The sequence below is a fragment of the Elephas maximus genome, chromosome 9 (assembly GCF_024166365.1).
Source record: "Elephas maximus indicus isolate mEleMax1 chromosome 9, mEleMax1 primary haplotype, whole genome shotgun sequence".
In the NCBI taxonomy this organism is placed as follows: Eukaryota; Metazoa; Chordata; class Mammalia; order Proboscidea; family Elephantidae; genus Elephas; species Elephas maximus.
In genome coordinates this window covers 109,052,405-109,068,166 of record NC_064827.1, presented here as the reverse complement: position 1 = coordinate 109,068,166, position 15,762 = coordinate 109,052,405, and the positions used below count along the sequence as shown (strand labels likewise).

Genomic DNA, 15,762 nt, shown 5'->3' with positions numbered 1-15,762 from the left:
GGTGGAGTTTCTGGTTTATGGGGACCTTTAGTCTCTTTGGCTAATATTTTCCTTGTGTCTTTGGTTTTCTTCATTCTCCTTTTCTCCAAGTTGGATGGGACCAATTAATGTATTTTAGATGGTCACTTGCAAGCATTTTAAGACCCCAGACACTGCTCACCAAAGTGAGATGTAGAACATTTTCTTAATGAACTATGTTATGCCAGTTGACCTAGATGTCTCCTGAAACTATGGTCTGTAGGCCCCAGCCCCCAGCTGCTCTGTCCCTCAAAGTGTTTGGATGTGTTCAGGAAATTGCTTTTGCTTTGGTCCAGTTGTGCTGACTTCACCTGTCTTGTGTGTTGTCCTTCCCTTCACCGAAGTTGATCCTTGTCTACTATCTAGTTAGTGATTTCTCTTCCCCCTCACTCCCCGCCCTCATAACCATCAAAGAATGCTTTTTTCTGTTTAAACCTTTTCTTGATTTCTTACGATAGTGGTCTCATACAGTATTTGTCCTTTTGTGATTGACTTATTTCACTCACCAATGTCCTCCAGATTCATCCATGTTGTGAGATGTTTTGAGGATTCATCATTGTTCTTTGTGGTTGTGTAGTATTCCATTTTGTGTATGTACCACAACTTGTTTATCTATTCCTCTGTTGATGGTCATTTAAGTTGTTTCCATTTTTTGCTATTGTGAATAGTGCTGTAATGAACATCAGTGTGCATATGTCTATTCGTGTGATGGCTCTTATTTCTCTTGGGTATATTCCTAGGAGTGGAATTGCTGGATCATATGGTATTTCTATTTCTAGCTTTTTAAAGAAGAGCCCTATCATTGTAGAAAGTGGTTGTATCATTTTACATTCCCACTAGCAGTGCATAAGAGTTCCAAACTCTCCACAGTTTTTCCAACATTTGTTAGTTTGTGTTTTTTGGATTAGTGCCAGCCTTTTTGGGGTGAGATGGTATCTCATTATAGTGTTGATATGCATTTCTCTAAAGGCTAATGATTGTGAACATTTCCTCATGTGTCTCTTAGCTACCTAAATGTCTTTTTTGTTGAAGTGTCTGGTCATATCCTTTGCCCATTTTTTAATTGGGTTATTTGTCTTGTTGAGGTGTTGCAGTATCTTGTAGGTTTTAGAGTTTACACCCTTATCGGATATGTCATAGCCAAATTTTTTCCCAGTCTGTAGGTTCTCTTTTTACTCTTTTGGTGAAGTCTTTTGATGAGAATAAGTGTTTGATTTTTAGGAGTTCTCAGTTATTTAGTTTCTTTATTCACACCATGTATAAAGGCTCCTAGCATTGTCCCTATTTTTTCTTCGATGATCTTTATCATTTTAGATCTTATTCTTAGGTCTTTGGTCCATTTTTGAGTTAGTTTTTGTGCATGGCGTGAGGTTTGGGTCATGTTTCAATTTGCAGATGGATATCCAGTTATGCCAGCACCATTTGTTAAAGAGACTGTCTTTTCCCCATTAACTGACTTTGGGCCTTTGTCAAATACCAGCTGTTCATGTTGTTGTTGTTAGGTGCTGTTGAGTCAGTTCCAACTCATAGCGACCCTATATACCACAGAACAAAACACTGCCTGGTCCTGTGCCATCCTTAAAATCGTTGTTATGCTTGACCCCGTTGTTGCAGCCACTGTGTCAGTTCATCTCGTTGAGGGTCTTCCTCTTTTCTGCTGACCCTGTACTGTACCAAGCATGATGTCCTTCTCCAGGGACTTATCCCTCCTGACAACACGTCCAAAGTATGTCTTGCCATCCTTGCTTCTGTAGGTGCATGGACTTATATTTGGGTTCTCAATTCTGTTCCATTGGTCTATGTATCTGTTTTGACTACTGTGGTGGTATAATAGGTTCTAAAATCAGGTAGTGTGAGGCCTCCCACTTTTTTCTTCTTTTTCAGTAATGCTTTACTTATCCAGGCCTCTTCTCTTTCCATAGAAAGTTGGTGATTTGTTTCTCCATCTTGTTAAAAAGTGCCACTGAAATTTGGATCAGGATTGCATTGTATCTGTAGATTGCTTTGGGTAGCATTGATATTTTCACAATGTTGAGTCTTCCTATCCATGAGCATGGTATGTTTTTCCACTTATGTAGCTATGAGTTGGAATCGACTCAACAGCACTGGGTTTGGTTTTGGTTTGGTCTCCTTTGGTTTCTTGCGTTAGTGTCTTATAAAATTCCTTTACATCTCTGGTTAGGTTTATTCCTAAGTACTTTATCTTCTGGGGGGCTATTGGAATGGTATTGATTTGGTGGTTTCCTTTTGAAAGTTCGCTTTGTTGGTATAGAGGAATCCAACAGGTTTTTGTATGTTTATCTTGTATCCTGATACTCTGCTGAAATCTATTAATTCCAGTAGTTTTTTTGTGGATTCTTTAGGGTTTTCTGTGTAGAAGATCATATCATCTGCGAATAGGGATACTTTTACTTCTTCCTTACCAATTTGAACACCCTTTATTTCTTTTTCTTGACTTGTTCCTCTTGGCTAGGACCTCCAGCACAACACTGAGTAAGAGTGGTGATAAAAGACATCTTTGTCTGGTTTCAGTTCTCAAGGGGAATGCTTTCAGACTCTTTCCATTTAGGATGATGTTGGGTGTTGGTCTTGTATAAATGCCCTTTGTTACGTTGAGGAATTTCCCTTATCTTCCTATTTTGCTGGGAGTTTTTATCAGGAATGGGTGTTGGACTTTGTTAAATGCCTTTTCTGCATCAAATGATAAGATCATATGGTGCTTATATTTGTTTTATTTATGTGACGGATTATATTGTTTTTCGGATGTTGAACTATCCCTGCATACCTGGTATGAATCCCACTTGGTCATGATGAATTGTTTTTTTGATTTGTTGCTGAATTCTATTGGCTAGAATTTTGTTGAGGATTTTTGTGTCTATGTTCAGGAGGCATATTGGCCTATAATTTTCCTTTTTTGTGATGTCTTTACCTGGCTTAGCTAATAGGGTTATGCTGGCTTCATAGAAAGTTTGGAAGTATTCCTTCTTTTTCTATGCTCTGAAATGCCTTAATCAGTATTAACTCTTCTCTGAAACTTTGGTAGAATTCTCCAATGAAGGCATCCAGATCAGGATTTTTTTAGTTCGGAATTTTTTTTTTTACCTCTTCAATCTCATATTTTGTTATGTGTTTATTTAGTTTTTCAACCTTGGTTTGTGTTAGTTTAGGTAGGTAGTGTATTTGTAGAAATTTGTTCATTTCCTCTAGGTTTTTAAATTTGTTGGAGTACATGTATTCATTGTATTCTGTTATGAGCCTTTTTTTTTTCAGTTGGGTCTGTTGTAATATCACCCATCTCATTTCTTCTTTGGGTTATTTGCTTCCTCTCCTATTTTTTCTTTTGTCAGTTTAGCCATTGGTTTGTCGATTTTGTTGATCTTTTCAAAGAACCAGCTTTTGGTCTTATTAACACTTTCAATTGTTTTTCTGTTCTCTGTTTCATTTAATTCTGTTCTAATTTTTATTATTTCCTTTCTTCTGGTGCCTGAGGGCTTCTTTTGCTGCTTTCTTTTTATTTGTTTGATTTGTAAGGTTAATGTTTTGACTTTGCCCTTTCTTTTTTTGGATGTGTGCATTTATTGCTATAAACTGACCTCTGAGCACTGCTTTTGCTATGTCTGTTCTGATAGGAAGTGTTTTCATTCTCATTTGATTCTATGAATTTCTTTATTCTGTCCTTGATTTCTTCTATAACCCAGTAGTTTTTGAGCAAGGTGTTGTTTGGTTTCCATGTATTGGTTTTTTTTTTTTTTTCTTGCTGTTTCTGTTATTGATTTCTACTTTTACAGCTTTATTGTCAGAAAAGATGCCTTGTAATATTTTGATGTTTTGGATTCTGTTAAGGCTTGTTTTGTGGACGAAAATGTGGTTATTCTGGAGAATGTTCCATGTGCATTGGAAAAGAATGTATACTTCACTGCTGTTTGGTGAAGTGTTACGTATATGTCTATGAGGTCAAGCTGATTGATCGTGGCATTTAGATCTTCTGTGTCTTAATATTGAGTTTCTTTCTAGATGTTCTGTCCTTCACTGAAAGTGGTGTATTGAAATCTCCTACTATTATCGTCGAGCTGTCTATTTCTCTTTTCAGTGCTGTTAGAGTTTATGTATTTTGGAGCCCTGTCCTTGGGTGCATATATATTTTTTATGGCTATGTCTTCCTGGTGTATTGACCCTTTAATCATTATATAGTGTCCTACCTTATCTTTTGTGGTGGATTTTGCTTTAAAGTCTATCTTTTCAGAGATTAATATCACTTCTGCTCTTTTTTGGTTGCTGTTTGCTTGACCTATTTTTATCCATTCTTTGAGTTTTAGTTTGTGTCTTTGAGTCTAAGGTGTGTCTCTTGTAGGCTGCATATAGACAGATCTTTTTTTTTTTTTTTTAATCCATTCTGCTACTCTCTGTCTCTTTATTGGTGCATTTAGGCCATGTACATTCAGTGTCATTATTGACAGGTATGAGTTTACTGCTGTCATTTTGATGTGTGTGTGTGTGTTGTTGACAGATTTTTTGTTCCATTTAATTTTCTATGCTGAGTCATTTTTCTTTATGTATATTCTTTTCATCTTTTTCATTATTGTTGATTTTGTGTTTGCTGAGTCTTCATGTTTTTCTTCTTTTTATTTTGATGGGTAAATTTGTTAGCTTCCTTTGTAGTTACCTTAAAATTTACCTTTGTTTTTCTAGGTTCAACCTGATCTGTTATTTCTCAATACTGCCCTAACTTCCTGTGCATATGGAAGTTCTATGACTACACCACTTATTCCCTCTTTTTTGTTTTGAAATTGTCATCATTTACATATTGACATCTGTTTTCCTATTTTCAGTTTTTTAGCTTTGATTTGGTTTTACAACTTCCCTATCTGGGTTAATATCTGGTTGTTTTGTCCTGTGTTCTATTCTAGGGTTGTTGTCTGATATTGCTGATTCTCTAACAGGACTGCCTTTAATATTTCTTGTAATTTTGATTTGGTTTTTAAAATTCCCTAAAGTTCTTGAGATGGTTAAGATTGTGTGTAAACTTGGCTGAGCCAAGATTCTCAGTATTTATTATGTAATCACTCCCATGATTGAATCTGCTGTGAGTAGCCAATCAGTTGAAAGGGAATTTCCTTGGGGGTGTGACCTGAATCCAAACATAAGCAGACGTTCTGGCTTTTTTCTCACTCTGGATCCTGCAGCTGTCTCCCCTTCATCTGTCCTCCAGTTCTTGGGACTTGAGCTATCAGCTTATCTGCCAATTTGGGATTTGTCAATCTTCACAGCTTGTGAGCAGAAGCCCTGCTCTCCAACCTACCGATCTTGAGTTCACCAGCCCCTGCAGCTACATGAATTGAGAGAAGCCTCTATCCTGATCCACAAACTTTAGACATTCTAGCCTGTACAATCCTGTGAGCTGTTTCCTTGATATAAATCTCTCTCTCTATATATACACTTTACTGGTTTTGCTTCTCTAGAGAACCCAGCCTAAGACACTTTTGTTTATCTGGAAATGACCTAATTTTGCCATCATATTTGAGAGAATTTTGCTGGACATATAATTCTTGGCTGGCAATTTTTTTCCTTCAAGGCTTTATATATGTCATCCCATTGCCTTCTTGCCTGCCTGCTTTCTGCTGAGTAACAAGAGCTTAGTCTTGTTGATTCTTCTTTGTAGGTGAGTTTTCATTTATCCCTAGCCACTCTCAAGATTCTTTGTCTTTGATTTTGGCAATTTTGATTATAATGTGTCTTGGTGACTTTCTTTTGGGATCTGCCTTGTGTGACATTCATTGATGGTACATCTTTTTTGAAGGATATTTAACATCTTTTACATTTTTACATGGGTTTAGAGTTTTTACTGAACAATTCTCTATTCTTGCATTTTCATAGTGCTTTAAGAAAAATGTATTATGCTTGCTTGTGTCTGCAGTGAATAAAGTCTAGTTCTAATCACTGGTTAACACTGGTTACATTTGGATAATGGGATGGTGAAGGGGAAACAGACTTTGCAAGGCCAAAATGAGCACCCTCAAGTGGTCCACTAGTTCACTACAGTTTACTCAGTCATCCTTATGTAGGTCCCTAGCGTGTAGCCATTATTGTCCACCACTACTATAAAAACCTCTGCCCTCCACTGCAGAGTGTGGAGATCTGCTTTGGGCCTGCAGCCACCCAGGACTCACCTTTTTGTAAGTCTCCCTAATAAACTCATTTGCTGCCACCCTGGATTTGCCACCTCTTTTTTCGGTTTCTTAGAGCCCTCCATTTTTGGAGGCAAGTTTCACGTTACTGGCCCATCCTTGGACAGATGGAAAAGGAGAGAAAGAATCCATTATCACATCATTCATTGGGAAATTTTTATCAATTGAGCATGTGCTTATAATTTAAAAATAAGTTCTTAAGTGCATTTACATAAAATAAAGAAAACAGGAAAAACTAGGAAGTGTTTAAGGAATAACAAGATTTATATAACAACCTTGTTCAGCACCGAACTTGAAGAGGAATGAAAAACACCAAAGCTTACTCATGATTTTTCACAGAATGTAATGAGGAAGAGTGTCCTGTTTGAATAAAATTTATAAATAAATTTAGGTTGACTATTTTCATATTTTGTTTTCGCATTAAATATTCAAGGGTTTTCATATAGAAAATTGCATTTAATTAAAAAGGATACATAAAACTTATCAATTTGTTTATGAAAAATACTTGTTTTTCACACCATCTATGACTTGGAGTAGGTGGCAGGTGGGTCTGGCAGCAGCTCTGCCTGCCCCTCTCAGCACCCCCAAGCCCAATTCTGGGAGTGCATGAGGCAGGATTTGGGGGCCCAGACATGGCAGGTGGCTGGCATCTGCTAGGAAAGGAGCTGAAGGTTAAAACTTTGCACTTTTGTTGACTTATATTGTACTAACTTCTTGATGACACTTCTTTTTCTTCCCCTAGTGTGAATAGGATCAAATTTTTAAACAATCATTGTTTTAGAAGAAATGATTAATGTAAAGTATTGATCAAAAACATCCTCAATGCACGTAGTTTAGTAAAAAGAATTTCCTAGACCATTGTGCCCACATGTCCCTAATTTGGTAAAAAGACAGTAGGATGTGACATAAGGTTTAAGTAGGGTCATCTTTGGAATATGTATGATCTGCATGATAACCATTTTCTTATTTTCATGCTATAAATTTTCAAGGGTTGCTTATGTATTTTTTAAAAGCTGTTTTGTTTTCTTCCTGAGGTAAACAAGATTTCTTCCTGAGGTAAACAAGATAATCACAGATACTACTCTTGTATGGAACTGCTATGCCCACTTTTCTACTATTTAATTCACAGCCTTATTCCCATGTGGTATTTCTATGTGCCTTGACTTCTCTTGGCAGCTTTTAGTATAAAAGACACACTGGTGGAAGAAAATCTATACATGTTCTTCTTTTCTTTGTTACATTCAAAAAATTATTTTACATACAAAAAATTAATATATTGTGAAATAAGCATCCACATGTGTATATTTTCTCAGTTTAAAACACCTTAACACTTTGCTTTATCTTATTTGCATAATTGTTTTGTCTGAAAATGTGTAGAATTATATATATATAATTTCAATTCTATATACATCAGTACATATGACTTTTAAAATAAAATTTTCCTGCTGAGAAACCATTTTAATTCTCCTGGAATACAGATTTCTAGGGTCCTTGGAGTTGAGATGACCCACCCAGGCTATTTGCCCTTAGGTATCCTTTTGAACCTTGACGCTCTCAGGAACTGATTTTCCCGATGTCACCTTCAAGTCAAACGATAGCCTAGGAAGCACTGGAGACTGATTTGAAGAATTATCTATGTGCAGTTTCGAGATGCATGAATCCTGGGTCTGACTGGGAGCTGTGTTTTAGGCTATATGGCATATCCTTAATGACTGTTTTCACAGCTGATTGACCCTTAAACCCTGCACGCTCTCTGATGTTATCTCCTGAGAAACCAGTATGAAAGGAATTTGTAATGACCTTCAGGAGACTACCCTGCAGGACCCGTCTATGTAATGTGTTTTCACTAGCCCTTCAGAACACCTTTTGGATTCTTTCAGTTTGATACTACCTGATTCATATCTGCTCACAATAAATATATTGTTACACTAATTTCTGGTGTTTCCCTGCGCTTTTAGTATTTTAACACTACGTAATTACAATATTGTTTTCGCGACTAACAAGAGGAACAGTTCTCCTTAGTATTTCTAATAACCTGTTACCATGGAGTGGACTCTGCCTCAGAGTGACCCTGTGGGACAGAGTGGAACTGCCCCATAGGGTTTCCATGGGACAGCTGGTGGATTCAAACTGCGACCTTTGGTTAGCAGCCGATCTTTTAACCACTGTGACACCAGAGCTCCAATATTCCTAATACACAGACTAAATGCAAGTTTCACAGTATTCCCAACCTTCCAAAAAAGTGGGCAAAAGTCACCACAAGCCCGGGCGCAGAGAGTTATGGGAAGTGTCATTTTGAATCGCGCTGGTTGCCAGTGCCGAGTGCAGACAGGCCTCTCGGATCCTACTGCGCATGTGCATCCATTGCACCACCTGCTGTCTTTGGTGTTTCTCAGCTGTGTGGTGAGGATGGTTCAAGGAGCTTCAGGGTCTACATGGGAGTAGATGATGCAGACTTGGGGTAAGAGCGCAGTGGTACATGGGATCCACACGTCTTGGAGACCATCTGGTATGGGTTGGCTTTTGCCCAAGGGGGCTATAGCGGGAAGCCCCAGGAACCCTCAGGACGGACCTCCAGCGCTGTAGAAGGCCGTTGGAGAGACCCAAGGCCTCACGGGCTCCCAGGCCACAGGTGGACTGAGTCCTGGTCAGGAGATGCTTGATACGGCCCTGGTGTGAGGGGACCATGTCCCTGGCCCACCCTGCAGCCCAAGCGGAAAAAAACCCACGCCAACAGCTGGAGCAGAATGCACGTTCATATCGTGGACCTTGAACTTGCCAGAAAGCAAGGGGCTGAGACTAGAAGGACCCTGGTAAAGTCCATATCGGTCACCTGTAGTCAGGGACCATTTAAGTACACTTGAATCAGGCTTCTTATCTGAAAGTGAGCATATTAATAATGACTGCCACATGGCATTCTGAGCGTTAGATGTTACCTGTAAAGCATGTATCCAGGTGTCATCAGTAAGAACAAGTGATTACTCCTAGGAGACACTTTGTTCCTTTTTTTGGGTGTCCTAGTAAATCTCACAACCATCCCATGAGATCGGTATAATCATCTGCTTTTAAAAAAATAATGCATTATTTTAAAAACTAGATATTATTATTATGATTTAGATGAAGGTTTACAGAACAAACTAGCTTCTCATTAAACAATTAGTACACATATTGTTTTATGACATTGTTTACCAACCCCACGAAACATGTCAACACTCCTTCTCCACCCTGGGTTCACTATTACCAGCTTTCCTGACCCCTCCTGTCTTCTAGTCCTTGCCCCTGGGCTGGTGCGCCTCTTTAGTATCATTTTGTAAAAACTGAATTTTAAGTTAGTGAAATGATACGCTCAAGGCACAAGCTAGCTGGTGATGGAGCTTGTATTTAAAGGCAAGTGTGTTTTACTCCCGGTCTCAGATCCTTTGTAGTATTGCACCTGCCTTAAAACCAGCTGTCACAGCACTAAGCAGACTGTCTTATCCACAGATCCCCAGGGATAAAATTCAAAGTGAATGTAGATGGAATCTCACCATGTGGCAAATGTATTCTGAGGTATTTAGTGTCTCTTCAGCTTCCTTGGGTCACTCTGAAGCTTCAGGATCCTCTTGCACTGACAGGCTTTGTTTTATCTGATATTTCAAAAGAGCGAGATCTGTGATCTTAAATGTCCCAAGCTATGGTGTTTTCAATCACTTCATATGCATGCAAAATCTGGACAATGAGTAAGGAAGACTGAAGAAGAACTGATACCTTTGAATTATGGTGTTGGTGAAGAATATTGAATATAACATGGACTGCCAGAAGTACAAACAAGTCCATCTTGGAAGGAGTACAGCCAGAGTGCTTCTTGGAAGTAAGGATGGCGAGACTTCATCTCACTTACTTTGGACATGTTGTCAGGAGAGACCAGTCCCTGGAAAAAGACATCATGCTTGGTAAGGTAGAGAGTCAGCAAAAAAGAGAAAGACCCTCAATGAGATGGGTTGACACAGTGGCTGCAATAATGGGCTCAAACACAGCAATGATCATAAGGATGGCACAGGACCAGGCAGTGTTTCATTCAGTTGTTTCTTTTCATTCTGTTAGGTTCCTTCAAGCTGATTCCAGGTGCTATGAGTTGGAATTGATTTGATGGCACCTAGCAACCATAACAGCTTTATCAAAAGGGTTGGATTTAAAGCTACCATATTGTTGTTTGCTTTCCATTTTTACCTCTTACTGTTTTTTTTTTCTCTCACCATGCTACCTTGTGATGAGAATTATGCTTTTATCTATATTATTGACTTATTAACTATATCTCTTTTTTTGTGTACGTGTTTGCTATAGGGTTTATAATTAGCATGGGAGAAAAAGATCACTGACACAAATTTAATCAAAAGATATTTTTATAAAGCCGAGACAAAGACAATCATTGCAATGAGGGGACGTGTTAGTGTGCACCAGGCACCAGAGATTGGCCGAATCCACTGAATCACAATCAGGGAGTTTCTAATCTTACAGAAGGAAGTAAAGATACATCTTTGTCAAAGGCGGGATAACAAAGTGGGACCTTAATAATGATTGGTTACACAGCTTTTGTTGAGTAATTACCTACTTACTAACATTACATTGATTGGTAGCTTTCAATTTTATTTTAAGGTTTCCTGGGAATAAACTGTAGACATGAGATGCTTGTATTAAGGCTCCTTTGGCAACCAGTTAACAAAATTCTGATTGGTGTTTGGTGAAGTAAGATAGCTACTGATTAGTAATGTGGGTGCATTGTTGATTAGTTGCCACTTAGTTACCATGAAGAGTTCACAGAGTGGTCACAGGGTAATTGGGAGGCATTCTTTCTAAAAATGTAGACGTTACATAAAAGCTTCTTGGCTTTGTTACAAGGAAAAAACACATTGTCTTAGATATAAAGATAGCAGAGAGAACTGCTCTAACGATCTTAGTTTTCTGGTTCTATAGGTTTTCTACAAGAGTGAATTCCAAGACCGGACCCCACTTTAGCTTCTCTTATTCAGACTAGACACTTCATAACAATTTTAAGGGACTCTTACAGCATGATATATATCTTTCTCTTATCACAAAACCCAAGCCATGATATTTTCATTCACTTCTTAAGCACACAAAAGCTGGACAGTGAATAAGGAACACCGAAAAATTGATGCCTCTGAATTATGGTGTTGGCAAAGAATATTGAATATACCATGGACTGTCCAGAAGAACAAACAAGTCTGTCTTGGAAGTACAGCCAGAGTGCTCCTTGGAACCGAGGATGGCAAGACCTCATCTCATGTACTTTGGACATATTGTCAGAAGGAACCAGTCCCTAGAGAAGGATATCATGCTGGGTGAAGTAGAGGGTCAGCCAAAAAGAGGAAGACCCTCGACAAGATGGATTAACATGGTGGCTGCAACAGTGGGCTCAAACATAGCAACGACTGTGAGGATGGCTCACGCTGGGGCAGTGCTTCGTTCCATTGTGCACAGGGTCGCTGTGAGTCAGAACCCACACGACGGCACCTAACAACAACAGCAACATTTTGAGAACGTTTCCACCGTACAGTTCATTTTCTGTCTTACATCTTCTGTGCCATTGTTGTCATATATTTTATTTCTGTAAATATTATAAACCTCATAATACATCGTTACTGTTTTCTTTAAACAACCAATTTTTTTTTACATGATTTAGGTGAGAAAATGTATATTTATCACTTATTACCATTTATAATGCTCTTAAACCTTTGTGTAGTTCTCTATAAGTGATTTCATTTTTCTTCTGTCTGAAGACTTTCCTTTAGCTTTTCATGTATTACAAGTCAGCCTTTCCCTGAAAATGCCTTAATTTTCTTTCATACAGAATTTTAGGTTACCTTTTTTTCTTTCAATGGTTTAAATATGTTGCTCCCTCGTCTTCTGGTTTGCATAGTTTTTGACAAGAATTCAGATTTCATTCCTATGTTTGTTCCTCTGTGCATAATAAATCTCTGTGTGTGTGTGTCCCCTGGTCCCTTAAGATTTTCTCTTTATTACTGGTTTTCAGCAATTTGATTATAATGTACTTTTTATTTATTTATTGTTGTTTTAGTGTTTTTTTCTTTTTGAGATTCACTTCATATGTATCTTTAGGTTTATAGACTTCATCAACATTCCCACATTTTGACTATTATTTCTTCACATGATTTCTTCTGTGCCCCCACTACCTCCTTTTCTCCTGGAGCTCAAATTCTGCATAAGTTAGATTGCTTGATATTGTTCCACAGGGCACTGATGCTCTGTATAGCATTTCCTAGTTTTTATTTTCTGTTTTCTTTTTAATAGTATTTATTGCTGTGTTTTCAAGTTCAGTAATATTTTCCTTCTGTTGTTATTATTGTTGTTGTTGTTGTAGTTGTTGCCATCGGGTCAGCTCCAACTCATGATGACCTTATGTATAACAGAAGGAAATGCTGCCCCATCATGCACCATCTCCGTGATCTTTGAAATGTTTGAGCCCACTGTTGAGGCTATTGTGTCAATCCATCTTATTGAGTGTTTTCATTTTCACCTACCCTTGACCTTACCAAACATGATACCCTTTTCTAGTGACTTATCTTCCCTCATAACATGTCTAAAGTAAGCAAGGCAAAGTCTCACCATCCTCACTTCTAAGGAGCATTCTGGTTGTATTTTGTCTAAGACTGATTAGTTCATTCTCCTAAATATACCATGGTATATTCAGTATTCTTTGTGAACACCACAGTTCAAATGCATCAATTCATATGTCTTCTGTTTTCATTGTCCATCTTTTGCGTGTATGAGGCAATTGAAAAGACCATGACTTAGGTGAGGCACACCTTAGTCATCAAAATGATACCTTTTCTTTTTAGCAGCTAAAGAAGTCTTTTGAAGCAGATTGCCCAGTGTAGTACTCATTTGGTTTTTTGACCACTGCTTCCATGAACATTGATTGTTTTTCCAAGTAGAATGAAATCCTTGCCAGCTTCCATTTTTTCTTCATTTATCATGATGTTGTTTAACAGTCCAGTTGTGTCTTTACATTCAGGTGTAATCTATGCTGATGGCTGTGGTCTTTGACCTTCATCACTTAGTGCTTCAAGTTGTCTTCATTTTTGTCAGACAAGGTTGTGTCATCTGCATATTGCAGGTTGTTAGTGAATCTTCCTCAAATCCTGATGCCATGTTCTTCTTTATATTGTTAGGCTTCTCCGATTTTTTAAAATAGTATTTTATTGTGTTTTCAGTGAGTTTACACAGCAAATTAGTTTCCCATTTAACAATTACTACATAAATTGTTCAGTGACATTTTTCAGCCATAAATCATACCTCAAAGACCATCAGAGAAATCACACAGGGAAGAAACTCTGTAAATATGATGAATGTGGAAAAACTTCTGGCACTAAGTTAACCGCCATACTACATCTGAGAACTCACACAAGGGGAAAACCCTATAAATGTGATGAATGTGGAAAAACTTATAGGTAAAAATCAGTTCTCAGAAACCACCATAGGACTTCCACAGGTGAGAAACCCTATGAGTGTTCTGAATGTGGCAAAGCTTTCAGCCTTAAATAAGGTCTAAGAAAACATCAGGGAACACACACAAAGGAGAAACTCTGTGAATGTATTCAGTGTGGGAAAGCTTTCAGATTGAAGACAGTCCTAGTAGTACCTCAGAGAATTCACACAGGAGAGAAACCCTATGAGTGTAACATATATGAGAAAACTTTCACCAACAAAACACACTTTACAGTACATCAGATAACACAGTGGTGAAAGATCCTATGAACTTAATGAATGTGGGAAATTTTTCAGCTTTAAGTCAAACCTCAGAACCCATCAGAAAACTCACAAAGGGAAGAAACTCTATAAATGTGACAAATGTGGGAAAACTGTTGGTGAAAAGCCAAGCTTCTTAGTATATCAGAGAACTCACACAGGAGATAAACCCTATAAATGTGATGAATGTGGGAAAATTTTTGGTGATAAGCCAACCCTCATACAACATCCGAGAACTCACACAGGGGAGAAACCCTATGAATATAAAGAGTGTGAGAAAAGTTTCAGTGTGAAGTCAGGCCAATAATACACCAGAATACACACACAGGAAAAACCCTATAAATGTGACAGCTTGGGGAAATGTTTCAGCTGTAAGTTATACCTCAATGAACATCAGAGAATTCACACAGGGGAAAATTCCCAACCTGAGGTCAGGCCTAAGAAAACACAAAATTCACAACGGAACAAAACCCTATAAATGTGATGGCTGTTGGAAATTTTTCAGCCAGAAATCACACCTCTGAGTCCATCATAGAATACACACAAGGTAAAAACCTTATGAAAGTGATGAATATAGGGGAAGAATTTTTTTTTAACCAGAAATCACACCTCAGAGTCCATCAGATAATTCACACAGGAGAGAAACCCTACCAATATAATGAATGTGGGGAAAATTTCAGCATGACATCAAGTGTTAAGAAGTCATCAGAAAACTCACACAGGGAAGAAACCTTATGGATGTAATAATGAAGGTGGGCAAACTTTCAGTCAAAAGTCATGCTTTACAGAACATAACAGGACTCACGTAGGGGATTAAACATAAATGTGGGAAAATTTTCAGTCAGAAATCAAACCTCAAAATGTGTCAGAGAATACACATAAGAGAGAAACTCTGAGTGTAATGAAAGTAGGAAAGAGTTCAACCAGGAATCAGAGCTTAGAAAAGATTGAATAACTTGCACACAAGAGCAGCCATATGAATGCTAATGTACACAGAAAGATCCTCTGCAAGAAATCAACACTCACGAAGTATCAGAGAACTTACACAGAAGAGAAACCCTTGAAATGTATATGAGCAATTTTTCATTGGATATCAGAGAATCTTGCAGGAAAGCCTATGAAGGTAATGACTGTGGGGAATATTATGTATGCACTCAAAGCAAACTCACACTGTGAAGAAAGTCATAAAAATACGCAAATTTTCTGCCAGAAATGAAACCTCGTTGAAAATCACAGAAATCACACAGTGAAGGAAATTTAGAATTTAATAAATTTGTTGTCCAATAGCCAGCTTTCTCAGTATGACAGAAAATACATGACGGTAGAGACCTCCAAGTATATCAAAACACAAATGAAAGAAACCTTGTGGAAGTTTGGGAATAGATGTGGAAAATCCTCCTACCAAAAGTCAGCCCTCAGCTTGATTTACACATGGGGAATTCCAATGTGGCATATACTGACTACTTTGTCATCAGGCCTCTTCCTAGGCCCACTCTTAGTCTAAACTTCCCAACCACTCTTTCATTCAAGTGGGATTATATTACCAATTTCTAGCTAGCAGAAAGTGGACATCGCTGACAAACAAATCTCATAAAACTTATCCTTCAAAATCCTTCATGTTCTCCTGTCCCTGGTCAGAATGGAACAGAGACCCTCAGAGCAACCTTGGGAATACTGCACTGAACACATTCGATTACCAGATGGAAGTAGCTAGGGTCTAAGAGTGTGTGGAACAGGGTTTTCCTTCTCTACATCCAGCACTTAGACATTTTTGTGAGGAATATGTTCTCTG

At 38.1% G+C, this 15,762-nt stretch overlaps 1 long non-coding RNA gene across 4 annotated transcripts in view; it reads right to left on the bottom strand.

Moving 5' to 3' along the window:
* Window positions 1–7,529: 7,529 nt before the first annotated feature.
* Window positions 7,530–15,762, bottom strand: part of LOC126082374 (uncharacterized) — a 59,639-nt gene continuing 51,406 nt past the window's right edge. For 2 of the 4 annotated variants that reach the window (XR_007518568.1, XR_007518569.1), the window contains 3 exons: window positions 9,951–10,113; window positions 9,731–9,829; window positions 7,530–9,262 (listed from right to left, as the gene is read on the bottom strand). This is a non-coding gene — a long non-coding RNA (uncharacterized LOC126082374). Of the gene's footprint in view, window positions 9,266–9,730; window positions 9,830–9,950; window positions 10,114–15,762 lie in introns of all 4 variants that reach the window. The other 2 variants (XR_007518571.1, XR_007518570.1) reach the window with 2 other exon arrangements.